We start from the raw sequence: 17,064 nt of genomic DNA, 5'->3' as shown, positions 1-17,064 counted from the left end.
TGGAATATCTCGTTCCGTTTTGACTGCTTTTATTTGTATAGTTCTTGGTTGGTGTGTATGGTTTTATCTTTTTTTAATCCATTTTTAGTGTAATAGCCCTTTCACAATCCTCTGCTAATTTCTGAAGTGTTAAATCTTGCTCAGATTCCAGCTTAGACAACACTCGTCGGCGTATTTCTGCATTTTTCGTGGAGACTAACCCTTGTGCGAAGATTAGGCATTTGAAATCTTCTACTGTTAGTTCCGCTAGTTTAAAATTATCACAGTTTTTATTGACAACTGATGCGTATGTCAAATAATCTTGGTTGTCCATCTTCCTTAGATTCATACACAACCATCTCTTATGAAAAAGAGATATATTCGGATTAAATAATTCTTTTAGTAATTTTACAGCTTCCATGAAATTTAATTTCGTAGTTTTTTTAGGTAGTATATAATCTACGAACTTGCTGTGTTCTCTTACACACAACTTCCTGAGTAAAAGGCTCACTTTCTGGCTATTTGGCCAACTATTGCAGTCCAGTTGAAAGACATCCTCGTATCTTGTATAGTATGCTTGAAAAGTCTTTTCTTCCTCCGGCACATAATTAAATGTGTCCATGCTATTAAATATAGTTGTATGCGAGAAATTAGTACTGTCGACATTTTCTCGATTAGTCTTTAATAGTTCATTTTGCCTTTCTTCATATTCAAATTGTAATTTCTTCTGCCTTTCTTCTTGTTCAAGTTGTAATTTCTTCTGCCTTTCTTCTTGTTCCAATTGTAATTTATTCTGACTTTCTTCTTGTTCCATTTGCCATTTCAATAATTTCTCCTCTCTACGTGCATCTAGCTCGGATTGCGCCTTTTGTTGCGTCTGCAAAAATTGCATTAACATTCTAGATAACTCTTCCATTTTTTTTTGTATCCTTCAGTAGCAGTAATGCAGTTAAGAAGAAAAATTGTACAATTTCACATGCAACACAATATCTGTACAATATAAAATGGCTTGTGTTACGAAAAACAATTGTTCATAGTTCCTGTTTTCAATAGTAATATCGCTGCTCGAATAATATTTTCTCACTTCGCTATCGAGTCAAGCTCATCCAACCACAACATAAGAACTGAGGCTTTTGCTGAAACCACAAAATACGATTTACTTTTCCATTTTAGGCATTTCCTAATAAATAAAAGCCGAACTTAAGTACAACTCTTTCCATAGAAAAAAAAGTTTTTCAACTCGAGTCACAATTGAAAAAAATAAATGTATGGACGACATTTAATTTTTTTTTTTTTGCGTGACGTTTTACTGTTTTATATCCGTTATCCAGTGACAACTTTAGTTTAAAAAAAATATTTTTTTTGATTTTAGTTTAACTGTGTTATTTTTTTTAATACCGAAGAGAAAAATTTGGTTTACCAAAAAGTCTTTAGTTGGTATTTACAGCAATTTAGGAAATCCACTGGTGGACTTTTTTTTTCTTCGTATGTTACTTCCTTGTAATTTAGTAATACGAATCTGTTCTTCGTAATTTAGTAATACGAATCTGTTTGTCGTTTTACAAAAATTCACTTTTACAGTTTGTTATTTTTTTTAAAGATGGATTCCACGGGAAACGGCGTAATTCGTCGTTTTTTTTTTTGCCACCCTCGAGTTTTTTTTCTTTGAGACTGCAATTAAAGGTTTTGGTTTGTCTCTTTTTTTTCCGACTAGTATTTTAGTGAATAAAATTGGACTATTCTAATTTTCTTTTTTTAGGGGGTCACAGCATGATAGCAAATACGGATAATAATATATATAGATATTACGATACGACCCCATCGTTTTCTAATTCTCTAACTTCCGTTCCGAGGCAAGCTGTGTAGCTTGACTTGCTGGTACAGTTCTTTGAAAGCAGACTCAAGTCCAGACACAAGGAAAACATTTGAAGATGGATAAAAAAAAATCCCTCGTTTATTGTTGATCTCGTAACATAAAATCTTGTAAAAAATTCCGTTTACGTTTTTATCTAAGACGGCAGAGTTAGGGTTGAGGTTAGGGTTAGGGTTAGGGTTAGGGTTGAGGTTAGGGTTAAATCTGAGTGTTTATTGTGAAAAATGCAGACAGATATTCTGTCTTTTGAATCTTTCAAGTCACAAGGAAAGATTTTACTTAACAAACAGAAATTTCCATACAAAAAGATAGAACGTGTCTTTTCCTCTGAGGTTTTCAAAATAAACAAAACGATGCATCTTTTTTAGACATTCAAAAATTAATATAAAAATACATCAACCTTCTTTTTTTTAAAAAAGATTTAGTGAGGTGAAATGCATGTGGGTTAATCTAATATTGCAATGAAGCTGAATTTATCGATGTTTATTTCCTTATATCATTTTCCTATTTACTCTTATATCACACCAGAATGTATCTTAGTTTTGGGATTGAGTAATATTTGAAAAAAAAAGTTTTAAGTCTCACCCATTTCTCTCTTAACTATCTATGCATTTATCTTGTATCTTTACATTTTATATTCATTCAACCACTCTAATATTTTGTTTAATGTCAGTTAATTTGCATAAGTGTGTTTGTACATACCACAAACACGTATGTAAATTAGATGACCAAATAATGAGTCTCTTTATCTATATAAGAATCATAAAGAATAGCAATATTTTTGTACATGAATAATAATAACATTATTATTATTATTATTATTATTATTATTATTATTATTATTATTATTATTATTCACTAGGTTGGTTGGTTGATTGTTTTTGTTTTACGGCATATCAACCCTTCTCAGGTTATTTAATACCGAATTCAGTGATTCCGAAGAACAGTTTTTTAATAGAATATATTTGTTTGTTTTTTTCAAGTCGGTTTGTATTCCACCCATAGTGGGGACCCTAACAGTTACTACCACTCCGTTGCCATGGGAACAATGGCAATTAAAGGGTGGCCCCACACTCCCCAGAGCCCGCAAGCTGGGGCCTCACCATCGGATATAGTTTAAGGTCATATCCAGGACCTATTCACTAGGAGTTTTCACACAGGCCTTCATCAACAATTTCTCTTTGCGAAAAAACGGTTGTTTCTCCCGAGTCTGGGTGACAACAACATCTCTCCAGATTTTCAGTACTCAACACCTCTTTCGATAACCTTTGCAAATTAGTTTGTGTTATCGCAATATCTGTTTACCATTTATTTCTCTTGGTAGCGACCATTGACCTTCACTTCAATAAGCCTCCCCAAGGTTCCAGTGCTTTTCACATTCATCCAGTGGAGGTCTGTTTAGTGCTTCCTCTTTTCGGTCTTTGTGGCCTCCTTGATTATTTGATGCGGTGCCAGTTTATAGTGTTACTACAATTGGGGGGTGGTGGAGGGGAAGCTTAGGCGCAGTAAGGGGTTACTTACAATGATATAATTTCAGCTTTTAGATTCCATGTGGTGTTTCTTCTTTTTTTTCTTAGCATTATTATTATTATTATTATCATTATTATTATTATTATTATCATTATTATTATTATTGGTTCACATGGAGCTTTCATACAAGTCATCAAAGATCTGATTGGAAACCTGTGGTGTTCTTTGGAAGCTGAGTGACAACAAGTCTTCCCAGACGTCCAGCTATATCCACCTCCTTCGATAGCATTTGCAAATAAATTTGCGTCATCGCAACAGCCTCTTACCATTGATTTCTCGCTGGCACGGCCGTTGGTCTATACTGCATTTGAGTGGCACTAAACCTCCCCAATATCCCAGTTCTCTTTGCGCTTGTCCAGCGGAGGTCTGGTCAGCGCTCTCTCCTCGGTCTTTCCACCCTCCTTGGCCCTTCTCAGTTCTTTTTTTTGGGGGGGGGGGTGATGAGACAATGGAAGGGGATGCGTGATGATAGATATGCAGCTTCAGTGTTCTTCATTCCCTGTAACACTTCTTCATTATATTGTATACTTGTATTATTCTCCGCATTCAAGGGGTTTCCTGATTATTATCATTATTATTATTATTATTATTATTATTATTATTATCATTATTATTATGTTCATTCATTTCATAGTATTGTGATGCTTTACACCGGTTAAGTTTTTACTCAAGAGCGGTTTTTTTTACATCAAAGCTTGTGAGCATAGCCAAAAGAGCAATTAGATAGAAAGCACGTGGTGTAGGATGTTTGCTGTGTCAAGCAGAACCAACTTCTGGAGTACGGTGATGTTGTACTTGATTCCCAAAGAGTTAATCTTGGGAAAAGTTATTTTTTCTTAAAGATCTATAGTGTAAAGTCAAGTTATATACCCCGTGCTCCTCCTTCTCGACAACAATCTTAGACTTCAACGCTATTTCCGTGATTTTCTTTCCTTTCATCTTCTCTCTGACGTGTCGTCATCTTTCATATTTGCAGCTTTCGAGGGGATGCGAAGTGGCTGACAGGTATAAAAATGAATAACAAGTTACACCACAGAAAACACAAACTGAAAGATAAAATAACAAAAGTAATAAAAATGAGGTTAATTTGAGCGACTGTCTACTTTTTTGACTTTACAAACTTGATTCTGATTTTTTACGTGATTTTAAAGGGTTGATCTGCCGTAAACATAATAAAAATAAAAAATATAAAATAAAAATTAAGTCAAGTTGAACCATTATCTAATTCCTAATTTTACAAACTGAACTCTTATACATGAACTATGGTCAAAGAGTCGATGTGAGATTAAAAAATAATAATAATAATAAGACAACGAAGTCTATTTCTAATATGTAATTCAACCCTTATCCTCGAGTGGCCTCCGGGCCTTGATAAGTGGTGATTTCTGTATAGAACCCCCTTAAAAAACAACAACTTTACTGTGTCATCTTTATTAACTTGTAAATACAAAGGAAAAAAAAAACGAACGACAAACGGTTAAAGAGCCCGGATGATGTAGAAAAAAATGTCTCGTTAGTAGGGAATAGACAAAAGTGCATATATGAAAACGTGTGTAGATGGAAGTCCGTACGCACATTGAAGTAGGACGTGTCCATATGTATATATAGGTACATGTGTGTTGGTACATTAAGTAAACGTTTGTACGATCGTAGCCATGTTGGATCATTGCATTTTCTTGTCGAAGTCGAAACCACGACCAAACGGTCCGAGGGGCTGGGGTGCGCCCAAAGAGAGTTTACAGGTTGGTCCGAGCAACGTTAATGGGTTAATGCTAGTACCATTTCCTGGCCAAGAAAAAAGAAGTAAATGCTGGGCAATCCCTTTCATAATCTCCAGCTGCGTGCTCAGCTTGTCTGAGAGTTGGCCCTTGATTAGGCGAATCAGAAAGGAAGTTAAATGCTACCACCAATCAGCGCCGAGCTTAGAAATAAAGCATAGATTAAAAATCGTGAACCGCAACCTCTCGTTGCTGCTGCTGTTGTTATTGTTGTTGTTGTTATTGTTGTTGTTGTTGTTGTTGTTGAACGTCATTCATTAATTTCGAATGAAAACAGAGTACTATTTGTGACATTCAATTTCTTGGTATCTTTGAAGTTAGAATTCTTTCTAGAAAGACGAAGGTTACTTACGGAGAAACATCCCTAAGTGAAATTGTTTCTACGGAACGAAATAGAGTTGAACTTGTCAACCACTTAGTAATCGTTATCTCCCTGTTGTGTTGTCGTCGTTGTCGTCATTGTTGTTGTTGTTGTTGATGATGATGAGCATCATTCATAATGATGCTTTTGTTGGAATTCGTTTCCCTGACACTATTCTTTTAAGAATTCTTACTAGAAGGATATCGGATACTTACAGGATGGATCACATGACGGTTGCCGACGTCCCTAAGTGAAACTACTTCCGTTAAACGAACTGGATTCTAACACTCAGGTTGTCAGTCAATGTCGTTAACCACTGAGCCAGCGTCAACTCCCAGCTGCTGCTGCTGCTGCTGCTGCTGCTGCTGCTGCTATAGTGTCGTAAAATAAAATAAAACAACACACATTTTTACCCTTACCTCCTTTCTAACTTTAGAAAGTTAACTTTTGATCTATGAATTAATTTAAAAAAAAAAAAAATCAAAACACAAGTTCATTTGTGGCATTATTCTCTTACTGATTTTTCGAATTATATTCCGATCTATGAATTACTGTTCAGAATGAATCACTGAAAGTAAGAAATTCTGCTGATTTTAAAAATCCGTATTTATCTATCGTGTGTCTCTTTATCTGTGCGTTCAATAATAATAATACGACTCTACAAAGAGATGATGAATTAAAAAAAGCAACAGAATATATATTTTATTTATCTAGAAGTTTTTATTTTATTCATTTTTGACTCTGAACTCGAATGGCTACAGAAATGAATATATTTTGCAAAATTTTATCAAAATAAAAAAAATAATATCAAAAAATTTCAAATTTCAAAAAAAAAAGAAAAGAAAATATATTTTTATGTTTAACAACGAAATTGATAACAACAATAAAAAAAATGCAATAAACTCGTCTTCCTGTCGTCTTATAGAGTTCATCAAATATTTATATAAATTATTTTTCTTCGATGAAATAAGACTCGCATTGAATACATTTTAGTTGTGTGGCTTTTATGTGTACAGGTATTGAGTAGATATACGGTTCGAACAAATGCCCCCCCCCAAAAAGGGAATGGCTTGAGTAGCTACCCTCTTTTGTTCTCCTATTTATTTGGGTGCGCTTTTTTCTTTCACTGCTAGAAGCAAAGAAAGAGTTTTCACATGTTGTCGCTAAATAAGAATGATAGGAATAAGCACTGCTCGATTTAATCCCAAAATAGAGCACCATTATTTTCATGGTACGTGCTTGACTGAGCTTCAATCTATGATCCCTTATCTCTTGTACAACATTCACAACAAGTACTTCTCTATCTACAGTCAACAATTTCCCCTGCATAAACAAAGTTTCTTTCATAGAACTCCATGTCTCTGGAACTCTATACTTTGGGCCTGCTTTCGGGCTGACTATAACATGGTCGTTTTAAAGTCCAATATAAACAAGTTTTTGTTGAGCTGCCTCCTTAAATAATCAAACTCTATACAATTTCCATCAGGACATATCACTAGATTGTCTACGGTGTTGTCTCACCGACTATCTTAGTCATTAACAATTATGTTCGAGTGGCCTTGATATACAGTAACTTTCTTGTTAAGAACAGCGCAAAACTGAGCAGGCATAAAAGAGATCTAATCCGGTACTCCTCAGAAGAGAACCAAGAACGTATGCTTAACACCTCTAGCCAGCGTATTTTGTCGTGGGGGTGGGGGGTAAACAAAACGGAAGCGAACACTTTAAAACTCATGTATAAGCTTCATCATCTTGCACACACATTCATCTTCATCCGAATGAACAGTGTCAAGTATACAAAGAAATTGTCATCCAGTGGTATTCAATAAAGATACGCCCTATTCTTAAGATACGCCTATTCAATCTGTGCGCTTAGCGATGAAAATGATATTTCAGTTTTAAACATGAATACACATTTTCTGGCCATTTTAACAGAAAAGCAAAACACACACACACACGCACGCACACATACACACACATACACACACACACACATATATATATATATATATATATATATATATATATATATATATATATATATATATATATGTATGTATATATATATATATATCTGTGCGGTTAGCGATGAAAATGGTATTTCAGTTTTAAACATGAATACACATTTTCTGGCCATTTTAACAGAAAAGCAAAACACACGCACGCACGCACGTACACACACACACACACACACACACACACACACGCACACACGCATATATATATGTATGTGCGGTTAGCGATGAAAATGGTATTTCAGTTTTAAACATGAATACACATTTTCTGGCCATTTTAACAGAAAAGCAAAACACACACACACGCACGCACACACACACACACACACACACACACACACACACACACACACACACACACACACATATATATGTATATATATCAGAATGTGAGAGATTATATAATTATTTCCACAGTCAACCAACGCTGCAGCTCACAGGAATCATGACAGTCAACAAACCGGAAGTCCAAGCCTCGAGTTTAACCCTCATTTGGGCTCATCAGTTAGACATATCTGAACTCAGGATTGGAAACCAGAATCTCTTGCATGCGATGCAAGCACTCTTCCAATTGAGCAAACGCCCTTAACACAAGAAATTCTATTAACTAACACAGATCAAGCAAACCGCGGAGTAATCCTACTGTGGAACGGACCTACTTCGTCTCGAATAAGAGACGCGGTCAACCAACTAGCTATAACCCAACCGATATCTCACAAGTAAGGATTTTGAATTCGCTAGGACGATATCATCCAACAATGCTAAGCTAGCGAGCACATAGTAATAGAATTTTCAGAATGTGATACTGTGAGAGATTATATAATTATTTCCTGGTTCTCGTGAGCTGCGGCGTTGTTTGGCTGTGGATATATATATATATATATATATATATATATATATATATATATATATATACTAGGTGTATCCTGCCACGCGTTGCTGTGGTTCACTTTGGTGTAATGGCAAAATCATTATATTAAGAACGCAATATTAAAAATGGCTTTTGGAATGAATACCACAGTTCTCCCCACCTTAAGACATTTTTTTTAAAAATAAATTGTTAGTTGAAAGCACAGAATAGTTACCAAACACCATCCCCTCCCAATGGTAAAAATGTCTAAAGAAAATGACGGTTTTCTTTGTTGAAATGTATCTGTATGTCACCTAAAAATTTCTTTAATGAAGGAAAAGCATTCTTTTTTTTTTGATAAAAATCAACTTCTTGTAAAAAAAAAGTATATTTTCACTGTTAAAAGTTTTCTGGAAAAAAAAGAAAGCTTTAACCTAACAATTTATGGTAAAAAAAGCAAAACCGCAACAATCGACTGACGTATAATGTCACAATATTTTTTCTTTGGCAGATTTGCTGTTTAGTTGTACAAATAGCCTACAACCCTGTTATCAAAAAAGGGACACGTTGAGTCTTCACCGGAATATATCAAGAAGTTTGTTTACGTATAATTTATTTTAGATTAACCACATTGTTTAACAAATAAAAGGATTTAATGTGTTTAATTTTATAATTTATTATTGTTTAATAATTAAACATTTAAAACATTAAACAATACAAATAATACGTTGTTTAACAAATAAAAAAGAATGAAAAATGAAGTTTTAAAATGATTAAATATGTTTTATTTTATAATGTAAAAATTTTATTTTATAATTTAAAATTTAAAACATTGAACAATACAAATAAGATTTTGGTTTGATTTTACATTTTATATTGTACTCGAATGCATATGATGATGCGTCTCCACAATAATTCAATATTTAACTTCATCTTTCATTATTTCTTTTCGAGAAAAAAACAACATTTTATTTATATTGTTTAATGTTTTTATTTATAAATTATAAAAATAAAACACATTTAATCGTTTTAAAACTTCATCTTTCATTATTTCTCTGTTTTATTTGTTAAACAACGTTGTTAATTTTAATTAATTTTAATCACACGATTATATTTTCAATAATCACGTAAATATTAACGAACTTTCTGTTTACGATATATGTACACCGGTGTCGACTCAACGTGTCTCTTTTTTGATAACAGGATTGGAGGCTATTTGTACAAGTAAATGGCAAATCTGACTTTTTTAAAAATAATTTCACGCTATCTTATTGTTTAATAATAAAGTGTTATCTATAGCTGAAAGCATAGTATAGTTACAAAACACCCTCCCCTCGCCAATGTAAAAAATAAAAATGTTATTTTAGCACGATACGAAAAATGCATAATAAACTGTACTTTCACCTAACAATTTGTAGTTTTAGTAATAAAAATAAAATTTTGGGTACTTATATTCTTTTTTTACTGTGCTGAAATAATAATATTTTAAAAAGGCATTCGTAATATGGGAAGGATAGTAAAAATAAAAAATAAAATAAAAAGATATCGTAAAAGTTTAATCTAACAAAAAAAAAAAAAAAAACTATGTAAAAATATCGTGATATCAAAAATGCATAAGCACCAAAATGTAATTTAATTTTACAGGAGTTATTGTTCCCGGGTGCATACGATGGCAGATGGTAACCGTACTATGTTTGCATATTTTTTAAATTTATTTTTAATATCTAATAAATGTAAGGTGGAAGCACAAAATAGTTAGAAAACACCCTCATCTACTCCCTAAGAATGGTTTTCCAAATAATAACGATATATTCCAGCACGGCACCAAAACTACATAAGAACAGAAAATTTCATTTTCATTGGTCAATGTTTGTTATTCTAAATAAAATGAAAGACATGTAATCATTTCAAAACTTCACCTTGCAGTTTATTTTTTTTAATTTGTTAAGCACATGATCACATTTTCAATAAGTATGTTATCATATTTTACACATTTTCAAAATATATGTTATCATATTTTACCCATTTAAAGGTTGTAAAACATGTAAAAATAAACACTTTTGCTCGATACGGGTGACGACTTTTAAGAGTCCCTTTTAGTGATTACCTTGTGTGAGGATATATGTACAACTAAACGGCCAATCTGTCCCCAAAAATCCGGTATTATTTTACTTTAAGGCCTGTATCACGTTCGTATATAAGAAAATAATGCTTTGTTGATTTATTTCGGTGTGCTGAAAACGAATCTGCAGACCGTTTCCGTCGCAAAAAAGTAGTCTTTTTTTATATGAAGAAATTACTTTTTAGAAAAGTGGGTAATCACTTTGCGTTGTAAATATAACTTGAAATGAGCACCCATTTTGTGGCCACGTGAGAGAGCGACATTTTTTGTGTGTTTATTTTTGTTTGATTTCCTTTGCATGGTAATAACCCCTGGATTCTGGGACTATTTTCCATTTCACAGACCTAGCCATCGTTTACGCTACGCGCGAGCATAAACGAAGGCTGGTAAATATGCACTCGCGTACCAAACGGCCTTGTCAAAAAAACTTATATGCAATAAACACGAAAGAAAATGCCCCCTCTCTCAGGTGGCCAGAAAGTGAGTGCTCATGTAAAGTTAAATTTACATGGAAAAGTAATCACCAAGTTTTCGGAAAAGTAAATTCCTCATATCATGTAAAGTATTTTGCGACGGAAATGGTTTACAGTTTCGTTTTTAGCACACCTAAATCTACAAAAAAAAATGTTTTGTTATATATGAACGTGAGACGGGCCTTCGGGGGAGAAAAGTTTGTAAACAGATATTGAAATATTGTAAATCGGAAGTCATCAACTCAGGGTGCATGGTTAAAAATAGTTCCGCATTTACTGAAAATATTTTTATTTTATTTTATAATAAGTTCTGTGTTACTATTTTAACGATTAAAAAAAGTGTATTATAGCCAGAATCTTTATGTTTCGTCATTTCAAAATAGTAAACCGGAAGTATATTCGCTAATCGGAAATTTTCCCCGACAAATAAATTTTTGTGTGTTTTTTTTAATAAAGTAATATTTACTTTTTAATATCTAAAAACACAGTTAGATGATAAAGATTCACAGAAAACGGTATTGTAAATTTCTAGTTTATCGATTTTGAATAAACCAGAGTTCCATATATATATATATATATATATATATATATATATATATATATATATATATATATATATATATTGTATAGGAGGTACATATTTAAAGATGACGGCAGTTCATATTGGAGACATTAACGAGACATGTATAACGGGGACTCAAGACAGATGACGATGATAATGAGGGAGACATGATTCATATTAATTCGGACTGGGATGAATTGACACAACTGCTCTTAATACATATAGAGGGGAGGAGATACATTATTGATGCTGGGGAAGGCACATTATACTTGGAAGGGGTTGTAGAGAGTTCGTTACAAGATGATGATAAAAACATTTACCTTTTCTGTTGTAAGGAATGACGACACGAGACAACAGTTACAAACATAGTTGGTTCCTTTATTCTTCAATCGACCGATCGCTGATGTCAGGAACTCAAGCCTATTCGACTACATGGTCTACTCTCCTCCCTTCGCTTCTAAAGGGCTCTGCTCTAGATCTCTCCTGATTCTCTCTCTGACTCTCACTGACTCTCTTTACCTTCGAACCCTCGATCCTATATTGAGAAATCTCCTTTGTTCATGACGTCAGAAGAGTGGTTTTCAAACGTGACTGATTTTCACGTGGCTTTACGTATGTCTGTACACACACACTTTTGGCAAACAAAGAATCCTTAATTCTAATTATTTAATATCTAACCTATTTTTAAACAATATTTTATTACTCGCATTGTCCATTCTTTTAACTGACATATTTAATATCCAGTTATTTTAAAAGAATGGACAATCGACTCTTTCTGACATTAATATTAATTAGCTATTCTAATAGAATTAACAACGGACTGAAATCCTAAGATTCGAATTTCCATTATCTTTAAAACTTGCCTACAGGGTTCGATTCTAGCCTTTTCTTAATATCATTTTCACTTATCTAGTATGTCTTCCTACTTACATGAGAAGGGGACAGCCCTTTCATGTAACATATATGCATACACACACAATAAATGTTACCAAAAGCATGATAAGCTACTAATAACTCGTGAAAATAAGAGATTGACTGACATTTTTGCAACAAAAATAAAAATTACAATATATACGAAGTTCCTTTAATCAGTTTCCAGACTTTTCGTATGGGCACATTTATTAATAAAACACGCATAAAACTCAAGTCTATTTCGAAGTAATCTCCGATTCCAATGCGCCCAGCTAGTGAATTTGAAAAATGCAATCTGAACGTGAGGACACTTTAAAAGAACGATATGCAATAAAATTCTGTTTTAAATTTGAAAAAATGCCACAGGAACGTATGGAATGCTTCAGACTGCTTTTGGACCATCTTGCATCAGTTTTTGAGTGGTAAAAGAGATTAGAGTAGATAAAGCTTTACTTTATATATAAGAAGGATATAAGATATCACTTCTATAAGGCCTCGTGGATGCCCTAACCAAGGACAGGACAGATGAAGCTTATCAGAACAGATACTACACTTTTCAATGCTTTTGAGTGAGCGTGTCAGTACCTCTTGTCACAGACTATTTCATCTTCTCAATTCTTTCATAACGATAGCCTTCAAGATTTTTCTTGAGCTTAGGAAAAAACCAAAAGAAACAGGTTGCAAGGCCTGGACTCTGGAAAGGGTGCGGAACTGTCTTAATGGCCATCTTGGCCAAATAGTCTGTTTATTTGTTTTTGTTTTATATCAATATCAATCCTTTTCAGGTCATTTACTGCCGAATCCAGTGATTTTGAAGAACAATTTTTTAATAGAGTATATATATATATATTTTTTAAGTCGGTTTCTATTCAACCAATAGTTGGGACCCTTACAGGTACTACCACTCCGGGTCAGAGTGGACCTGGGAGAAATAGCAATTAAAGGGTGGCTCCACATTCCACAAAGCCCGCAAGCTGGGGCCTCACCATCGGATATAGTTTAAGGTCAAATCCAGACCCAAATAGTCTGTGACAAGGATGAAGTTGTGGACTGGTACATTATTCTCATGGAAATCCACTATCGTGACTTGAAGAGTGTTGGTCTCTTTCGACGAAATCCTTTCCAGAACTTCTTTAAAACCCCAACATAGTATTCCTTGTTGACTGTTTGCGCAGTGGGAACCCATTGCATGTCGATCATGCCCGTGCTGTCATAAGTTTCTGGGTTTACTCGTTCTGTCCTTCTTGAGTGGGAGAGAGCCAGCATACTTCCACTGGGAACTGTCTCTTGCTCTCCAGGTAATCTTAGTAGATCCGGATTTCCTCGCAGGTCACCAAAGCATCAAAAAACACTGCAGGATCTCAATTGATAAGCTTACCATCTCTCTGTTATCATGACAACGTCTTTCTTTCTGATCTTCTCTGACCACTTCTGGGACAATCTTCACTCAAATCTTCCGCATCTTCTGTTCCGCGCGAATGATTTTGTGTACAGTTCCCACACTGACATCAAACTATGCAGTCATAGTCTCTATAGACACACGATGGCCCTCAATCACGAAATTCTTTATTTAGCTAATCAACTCAGGTGTTCTGGCTTTCTTACTCCTCTCCAACCTCTCATCATCCCCCTTAAACTCCACGCATACCTTGAATCTCTTTTGCCACTCAAAAACTGATGCTTGACTCACGTAAAATGGTCCCAAAGCAGTCTAAAGAATTCCATACGTTTCTGTGGCATTTTTTCAAATTTAAAACAGAATTTTATTGTATATCGTTATTCTCAAGTGTCCTCACGTCCAGATTGCATTTTTCAAATTCACCAGCTGTGATAATTAGACTTTAGTAAGGTGTATTCCAATTCCTACTTTAGCTGTTCATTTGAACCTGAAGTTATAAAAATTGGCCAGCCAATTTTAAATATCTTCATAAAAACGCCTTGAAAGGACACCTTATATATATATATATATATATATATATATATATATATGTATATATATATGCATATTTTAAATACCTCCATAAAAACGTCTTGAAAGGACACCTTATATAAATATATATATATATATATATATATATATATATATATATATATATATATATATATATATATATAACTACTTCATTTACTCACATAAATTTAATATACGAAAGTATATATTTATGCGTAAACTTTAAGTATTTACTTCAAAAGTGCTCAATACGTAGGTAGAGCTAGTTAGTAATTTATAAAATATATATGGCGACTAAGCTACACTGAATATTCTGCGTTTCATCCACTGTAGGATTCGTCAGGCTTATGCGCGAATTTTGTGGTTGCTTCTTGTTTTTATATATGTTGAGGATTTCTAGTTAGCCAATCAGCTTTCTAGTATCCACCGCCACAAAAGTACCTTCAAAAATAAAAAAAAACACCGTATAAAAACAATACTAGCGAATAAATACTGGGAACTCAAAGAAAGCGGATATTCGCCGGTAGTCGAATGGAAAATAATGAGACAAGCTACCACGTGCAGACACTTAGACGACCCATGTAAATTATGCCTCCATGAAAAATTTGCTATCCTGTACTTTAAAGAACCTCAAAATCTATTAAACTGTAGACGAGAAATAGCAAACAACTGTGTTCACAAAATAAAACTCACCCTAGGATAGCGATACAAAATAGCTTTAAAACTAACAATAACAATAGAAAACAAACAAATAAATAAATTAAATAAACATGGATATACATAAACGATCATAAATCCTCAGCATATATAAAAACAAGAAGCAACCACAAAATTCGCGCATAAGCCTGACGAATCCTACAGTGGATGAAACGCAGAATATTCAGTGTAGCTTAGTCGCCATATATATTTTATAAATTACTATATATATATAATATATATAATATATAATATATATATATATATATATATATATATATATATATATATATATATATATATAGTCCAATGGAAAGAGTTTAAGCTTCTTACCATGAGGTCCCAATTTCGAATCTTGCTAGATTCATCAACTCTGATAAGTGGTAGACGAGGAAACAAGTGTCAGTGGATAATTATATTTTAAGAACAATATGTGTATATATGTGTGTGTGTGTTGTAATTCTCCTTGTTTTTTTTCTGAACACAGTATATATGTATATATGTATATATATATATATATATATATGTATAAATACTGTGTGCATTTTTATACTATATATGTATATATATAATATAAAAATGCACACAATATTTATATTATAAATGCAATATTAATATAAAGATTAAATTCTGTAAAATATCTTATCCGATAGTTCCCAAAAAATGCCTTCCAATGTATTTTCTTATTTACCGTCAAAATCGATGGACACACACACACACGCGCGCACGCACACACACACACACACACACACACACACACACACACACATATATATATATTGTTGTGGAGACGCCCACTAATTAGCATACGTGGGTGAAAAGATATAGGGAAAGATATTAAGTCAGCAAGACTGGGGAGCTGTGTTCGAACGCCGGATAGGCAAGACGCATGTGTCGGTTGCTCCATGAAAGACTTAAACACGCCCTCTGCCGGACAATCTTCCAACTGCAGTAGAACTGCACCTTTTTAAATATGTATTATATTTTCGTCTTAATATATTTGTTTTAACTTTACTTTCTGCGTTCGTGTTGTCATTGATACAGACACAACATATATATATATATATATATATATATATATATATATATATATATATATAACATAGATGGAACAAAGTTAAGTAAGATAAGCTATCAAACGCACACAAAAGAAAAATATGGCTGGCTTTACTTTATATATAAGTAGGATATAAGAGATCATGATTGATTATAATACAATCTTTAAACTTCTCTTGCGCTCACAGCCCACATAGCAAATCCAGTTCTATAATTTTGCTGATACACTTTTTGTATGTATTGTGTTTTTCACTTGTTTTTAATATAAGTATAAATAAAGGCATGATTTAGATAAGTTTGATTTAAGCGTCTACAGTTTTCTGTACCCCTGCTGTTGACCTAGATGTTTTCAGACTCGCGATTCTTCTTAGTTAAGCATAGCATATATCACAAGAGAAGAGGTCATAAGAGACTGGACAAAGTGAGGAGGCGATTGGAGTGGTTCTTCCAGTAAAGACTGGTTTTGGTGTGAGCCGAGTCTCTGTCCAATTGGCTTCCTGCTGCGAATCTTTGGTTCAATAGCAACAATGCTCTAAAAGAAGTAGATGATGAAGAAAGGAATGGGAAGTCATAAAAAAGTCTAGAGAAAAGCGAAAAGTGCTTTGTCCCCGTAGCTATTTGGCTTTAAGACAGTTCAACCCAAAAAGAAAATGAAGACGACACGAAGTTAATTGTGTCTTCGTGTTGGAAGAAAAGAAAACACCGAAGACTCGAAAGTGAGAGAGAATTTGATAACAGAACAGATTTAAACAAAATGGACACTTTTTGTCTGGGAAGAAACTATTTTTTTTCTTCAATGTTATTCAAAGGAAAGCCAAAATGAAAGGTTTGTGAGAAGAACTAAATAAGAAAGCCAGGAGGCCCATTTCAGAATTTGTTTAATAGAAACAATAACCAAGACATGTC

This window comes from Euprymna scolopes, chromosome 37, assembly GCF_053919585.1.
Source record: "Euprymna scolopes isolate OS-2025 chromosome 37, ASM5391958v1, whole genome shotgun sequence".
Classification (NCBI taxonomy): domain Eukaryota; kingdom Metazoa; phylum Mollusca; class Cephalopoda; order Sepiida; family Sepiolidae; genus Euprymna; species Euprymna scolopes.
The sequence above is the reverse complement of the archived record's forward strand: the minus strand, read 5'-3'. Positions refer to the sequence as shown.